The sequence below is a fragment of the Python bivittatus genome, unplaced genomic scaffold (assembly GCF_059951505.1).
Source record: "Python bivittatus isolate LINGU-HERP-01145 unplaced genomic scaffold, Pbiv_v1 ctg000080_np1212, whole genome shotgun sequence".
In the NCBI taxonomy this organism is placed as follows: Eukaryota; Metazoa; Chordata; class Lepidosauria; order Squamata; family Pythonidae; genus Python; species Python bivittatus.
This window is the reverse complement of record NW_028277035.1, coordinates 13,070,469-13,076,497: the sequence shown is the minus strand read 5'-3', so window position 1 is coordinate 13,076,497 and position 6,029 is coordinate 13,070,469.

The following is a 6,029-nucleotide window of genomic DNA, read 5'->3' as shown; positions in this document are numbered from 1 at the left end:
GGTACGCAATTTTTGGGGCCAAGAGCGCACACGGGCCATGTGGAATATGGAGAGTGGGCACTAGCATGTGGGCAAAACCCAGGGGAATCAGTGAAAGCAGACAACAGGCAAATACAGAAGAAAACCATCTAGTTTCCTTACACTACATTAGATTTTTTTCTCTCCACGAACAAATATCTCAGTATTTATTCTTTCCCATGATATCTAGTCTTAAAGCCACTAATCTAAATTTTAGTTTACTTCACTGAAAATTAGCAGCGGGAAATGTAGCACAGATAATGGATCAACGGGCTAAAAACTATAGAGATGGGCTATTAGGGTGAGACTTGAATGAATATTGTGGAGTAGGAGTAGGATGCAAGAAGGATCTGGTGAATCAGATTTGGTTTCTAAACACAGCATTGCAGAAAACTGAATTTTTCTGTTCACTTCTCCTGGATCAGAGTTCATGTGGGTATTTTGAGGAATAAAAAGTAGATCATGCAGGCTGAAGAGTAATGCTGATGTGGATCCTCCTTTGCTATTATCTCATTTGGAGATGAAATGCATGTTTAAAAGGGAGATTATAAATGAATGATAGAGATGGTGTTGGAAGGAACATTTATTCCTTTTGTCCTGATTTTCAGGATCTAAACTGTATAAACCAAGCCAGTCAGACTCTAGTACTGTTGGGCACTGCCTTAAGGAGGAATTTCTTCAGAATTGTGAAGGATATAATGGGACTATGTGACATTCATACATTAGAAGAAGCAATTGATCATGACCCTTGGATTATTTGTGTTATACTAACAGCAAAGGTCATTTGTTGCAGAGACTGATTTTGGTGTTCAAGTTCTTAGTGACAGAGCAATTGGATATCCAGGGTACTTAGTGACAGAGCAATTAGGAAAGCTGTTTTGCATCTCTTGGATGCTTTTGCAGGACTCTAACTGTTGTACAGAGTTTTTTCAGCAGGTGGTAATAATAGGTGGCAAGGTTATATTGGCCTTGCTTTGCCATTATCCTGAGGAGAAAACAATATTGTGGAAAGAATGAAATTAATGGGAACATCTGCAGTGCCCCCAAATTCCATCCAGGCTGGGGATTGTTGCTTTAAGATTCACTGGGCTACAACAGTATATAATCTGAGAATAAATGAGTGGGCTTCCACTTAGTCAGAAGGCCTTTTTCTGATGTTCCAGCAGGATCTGTTCTCCTCATAAAGGCATGGTACTATGATAACCTTCAGGCTATTTTCTTGGGCAAATAGAGCTAAGCTTCCTTCCCCACAAATGTTGCTTCCTTGAGCTAGGCTCTCTGAGAAAGTAGGGTTCTCTGCAGAGTTTGCACACACCTCTGCACACTGCCAGCTTCCACAGGGTGCCTTAGTATCCAACCAGAAGGAATGGCCCCTCATTTGCACAGGGAATATGTGAAGGGAGGAAACAGAAGAGATCTTCCCCTGCTGCTTAGGGTAACCAAGTGGGTTTGATTGTTGGGAGCCGTGTGTAATGCAGGCAGTTGGCACTGTCAGAAAACGACAGACACGGGTTCGGTTATCCAGTAGACAGAAGTTTTTATTGGGCACGTTTGCAAAGGTGGGTCCCTCCCGCAGCAATGGAGGAACCCCGAAGCAAGGTCTGACAGGTTTTTATACCCCCTATCTGTCCTCCCCCTCCTACGAGGGCTTGGCTCACAATCTCACCTTTTTTACCGCCCCGAAGCGCTGCTAATTAACCGCAAAACCGCAGACATTCCACTTCCGAATCCAATCAGCGCAATACACATTCCAATCCCCACTTGACCCGACAGCCGCCCCCTGCCGTTTCTCTTCACTCTGGAGCGAACGTGCCTCTTGCCTGCAGTCTTTCCTCCCTCCTGCCGTCCCTCTCCACTCTGGTGCGAGTGTGCCTTCTGCCCATCCTCCCTCCTGCCGTCCCCCCAAGGCTGCCCCATGGTGCACAGCGCTCTCCCCTAGCAAACATGGTTCGTTTGAGGCCCTCACTTCTCCCTGCCTTCTCACAATCCCCCCTTTTTCTTTTCACGCCTCTGTTGGGCCTCAAACCTGGCTAACAGGATTGCTCCCTCGTCCCGGACCCAGGGCTTCACACACTGGGACAGGTAATTCCCACAAGCAGGGAGACATTGCATTAAGCAACATACTAGGACCAGTAAGGCAATGAAACCAATGGCTAGTACAAAAAGTTGTTTTAACCAAGCAAAGTTAGGTAACCAACTAGTGAGCCACGACCAATTCCATCCCTCTGGATCCTCGGATATGCGAGAGGCTAAGGTCTTCAACTTGGCTAGTTTTGCTTCAACATAATTCTTATTGTTGGTTAGGTTAAAGCAACAAAGACCTTGAAAAGATTCACAGCCTTGTCCTGCCCTTAATAGGAGATAGTCTATAGCTATCCGATTTTGAATGACCGCCCTCCTGATCTCAGTGACTTCTTCAGTGAGGGCTGCAATGAGAGAGGATGTAAGGTTGACACTTTTAGCCAGGAGGCAGGCCATCTTCCTTAGGTCCAGGTAAGCCCTTCCACTTAGTGCAGGAACCCCTACTAAGGAGAGGGCCAGAGCCATGGCTTCTGTTTCAGACAAGAGTGTCACATCACTCTCACAATCAGATGGCAGCTCCCTTTTTCTTTTTTTCTTTTGATGGGTGCTCTTGCATTGGAGGCAGGGCATATAGAGAGGTCAGGCGCCCTATGGCACAAGGGCCCCCTGAACTATAGGCTGGAACATAGGTGTAAGCTTCATGTCCACATAACAAAAAGAAACCTTTAGGTAGGTATAGAGGGGTTGAGGCGTAAGGGATATTATAGACCCCTCCACAAGTGAAAGCAGGACCTTTTGAGGGCAATGGGGGGGTACGGTTCTGGGTATTGTTGAAATATACACATTGAGTTGCATTGGTTATCCCCAAGAGATTTAGAGCCATTTGCCTTTGATTAGTCCAGGGTCTTGGAGTGGGAGAAGACCCAAAATGATAGAACATCCCCCCCCACGGGGGATCATCCCCAGTGATCAAAGCTGTCTGTGCCAATTCTACGCCTTTATGTTGGTCATCTCCTCCCCTGCCTTAGTTCAGTTCCTTTTAAGTTTTACTTTGAGTCCGTCTCCCGGTTGGGCAGTCCATGGTCGGGGGTCGGGAGCTCGCTTAACCCGATGGTAGTGGGTCCAACCCCCCTGTCAGGTCCGAACCGCTGATTCAGTTGTCAGGAGAACTTGGTATGGTCCCTCCCAAGACGGCTTCAGCTTCTCATCCTTCCACGTCTTTATCAGGACCCAATCCTCTGGCTTGTGGGGGTGTTGGTCTTTCAGCAAGGGGGGCCGTTGAGTGAGGAGTCCCTGTTTTCTTAGAGACAAGAGAGATTGTGACAGTACCAAGAGATACTTTCTCAGGAAGGCATCCTTTAGCTCGGGGATAGGCTCTCCCATTGGAGCCAGGAAAGGTCTTCCCATCATCAGCTCGAATGGGGAGACCCCCACATCCTTGCGAGGGGCTGTCCGCATTCGAAGCAGGGCAACCGGAAGTGTCTTTGTCCAAGGTAGCCCTGTTTCCAGCCCCAGTTTGGTGAGATGTTGCTTCAACACCCCGTTGGCCCTTCCCACAGCTTTACAGTGTCTACCAAAGCCTGCACCCCCGTGAGACCCTTCGTGCAGTTTCTCCACCATCCCCCTCATGTCAGCACGGCTCACTACTGGGGTCCCCTCAATTGTAACCCAATGACCTGCTTCCTCCCTGCAACCTTCCCTTTCCAGCAGCTGTGAGTAAACCCCGTTCCAGCCAAATTTTCCCGAAAGTGTGCACTACTCCCCAGGCATATCGCGAGTCTGTGTAGACGGTGAGGGACACTCCCTTTCCCAACTCTAGTGCCCGTTTCAAAGCGTGCACTTCACACAGCTGAGCCGACCAATCCCCTGGTAGTGCCCCCTTCTCTATTGTCTCTCCCTCCGCCGCCACTATCGCATACCCTGACTTCCTTTGTCCCTGCTCTACTCGGCTAGACCCATCCACAAACCAGACCTCACCCTCCTCCAGCGGGACCTCCTGCAGGTCCTCCCGGGTCTTTGTTTGCAGCTGCAACAGGGTGGAGCACTCGTGCTCTGCCGGCTCCCATTCTTTCCACTCTCTCGCAAGAAACTCCGCTGGGTTCAAATTCCTGTCTGTTCCTACCACCACATCAGGACTTATCCGGAGAACTGTCTCATATTTCAACATCCTTCCTTCTGTCATCCAAGCAGCCGCCTGCTGACTAAGCACACTTAAGATCTGATGGGTTGAATGGACAATCACGGGGCTCCCAAAAGTGAGTTTTTTCCCTTCTGTCACTAGCACAGCAGCGGCAGCCACTGCCTGCACACAAGTCGGCCATCCCCTCACCACTGGTTCTAGGGCTTTGCTCAGGAAGGCCACTGGTTGATATTTCCCAGCCCGTCTCTGAGTCAGCACTCCAATGGCAGTTCCCCGATGGGCTGTAACGTATAGGTGAAAGGGGGGCCAAGTTCGGTAGAGCCAGAGCCGGGGCCGTCACCAGGCTCCTTCGTAATTCCCCCCACTTCTCTGTGTCCCTGTCTGTCCATTCTACCCTGTCAGATGATCCTTTCAACTTCTCATACAGAAACTGAGCCTTGCTCATGTACTCATCTATCCATAGCCTGCAATATCCTACTAGACCCAGAAACCGCCGCACCTCCGTTTTAGTATGAGGGGGCTTCAACTGCATTATCCCCTGTATCCGAGAAGGATCAATCAACTTCTCGCCCTTCCGGAGTACATGTCCTAAATACTTGACCTCCCTTTCCACAAATTGGACCTTCCCTTTTGACACCTTCAATCCTTCTTCAGCCAACCAGTTCAATAAAGCCACTGAATCTTCTCTCACCTTTACTTCCTTCTCTCCAGACACCAACAAATCATCCACATACTGCAGCACCCGAGAACCCCCAGGGGCCCGGAACCCCTGGAGTTTCTCTTCCAATGCCTGTCCAAACAAGAGGGGCTCTCGGTGTACCCCTGGGGCAGCACCGTCCATCTCAGTTGTTGCTTCAGCCCACGCCTCCCATCCCGGGACAGCGGGTATTGGGCTTGCCGCAAACCCGTCACCCCTGGTTTCAAGGGGATGCTAATTGGGGCGATGCGAAACTGACCCGCCCCCCCCTCCCCTGCCCATACCTCAGGGTTCACAACCTCCACGTCCGCCTCTCGCAACAAACACATCCTTTCTGCCTGTTCCACATTCCACAGCTCCACTACTAGACTACCCATTAGATCCCTTCCCAGCAAGTTCACTCTCGCCTGTGGGATCAGTAACACATCTGCAGTTACCTCCTTCCCATTCCACTCCAGTCTCACTCCCTCCAGTACGTCTGCCTTGACCGGAGAGCCTCCCACCCCCATCACCGATACCGACGTGCCCCGGGATTTTCGCAATCCCTGGGATCGGTTGGCACAGCGATGTTCGAGAGGCTCCAGTGTCCACGAGGAACTGCTGTTCCTCGCCAGTGGGACCCACCGTGATGTTTACCAAGGGTTCCCCGTGGGTCCCGGTTGGGGAACCATGACCCCCCTAGTTGTACAGGGGGAAACTCCTCTCATGTTCTCCCGATGTTCAGCATTATTGGGATCCCAATTTGGGTCTGCCAGAGGGAATTTAGTATCTGCGGCCGGGGCATTTGGGACATTTGCATTCCTTTGCTCCCAAGCCCCGAGCGCAGCTCGCCAAATCTGGCCCCTCTCTTCTGGCGTATAGAGGTGGGCTAAAATGTAATTCAGTTCCCCCAGGAGTATTCCACCGGGCCGAGAAAAAGTTCCAATTGTTCGGCGGCGGTATGGGCGTTCTCTTGCATACGAGGGAGGGTCTTTTTTTTTAATTCCCTCAACTGGGAACCGCTACGTAACTGGTGACGGTCACCCCCTGTGCGTTCGTTCCGTTCGGGACTTCCCGGACGGGGAAGGCACTGGCCGACCTTAGAATAAAGGGCAAGTTCTGAATGTCTTGGTTCAGCTGGTCCAGCTCTTTCCGCAGCCCGGGATAGGGTGG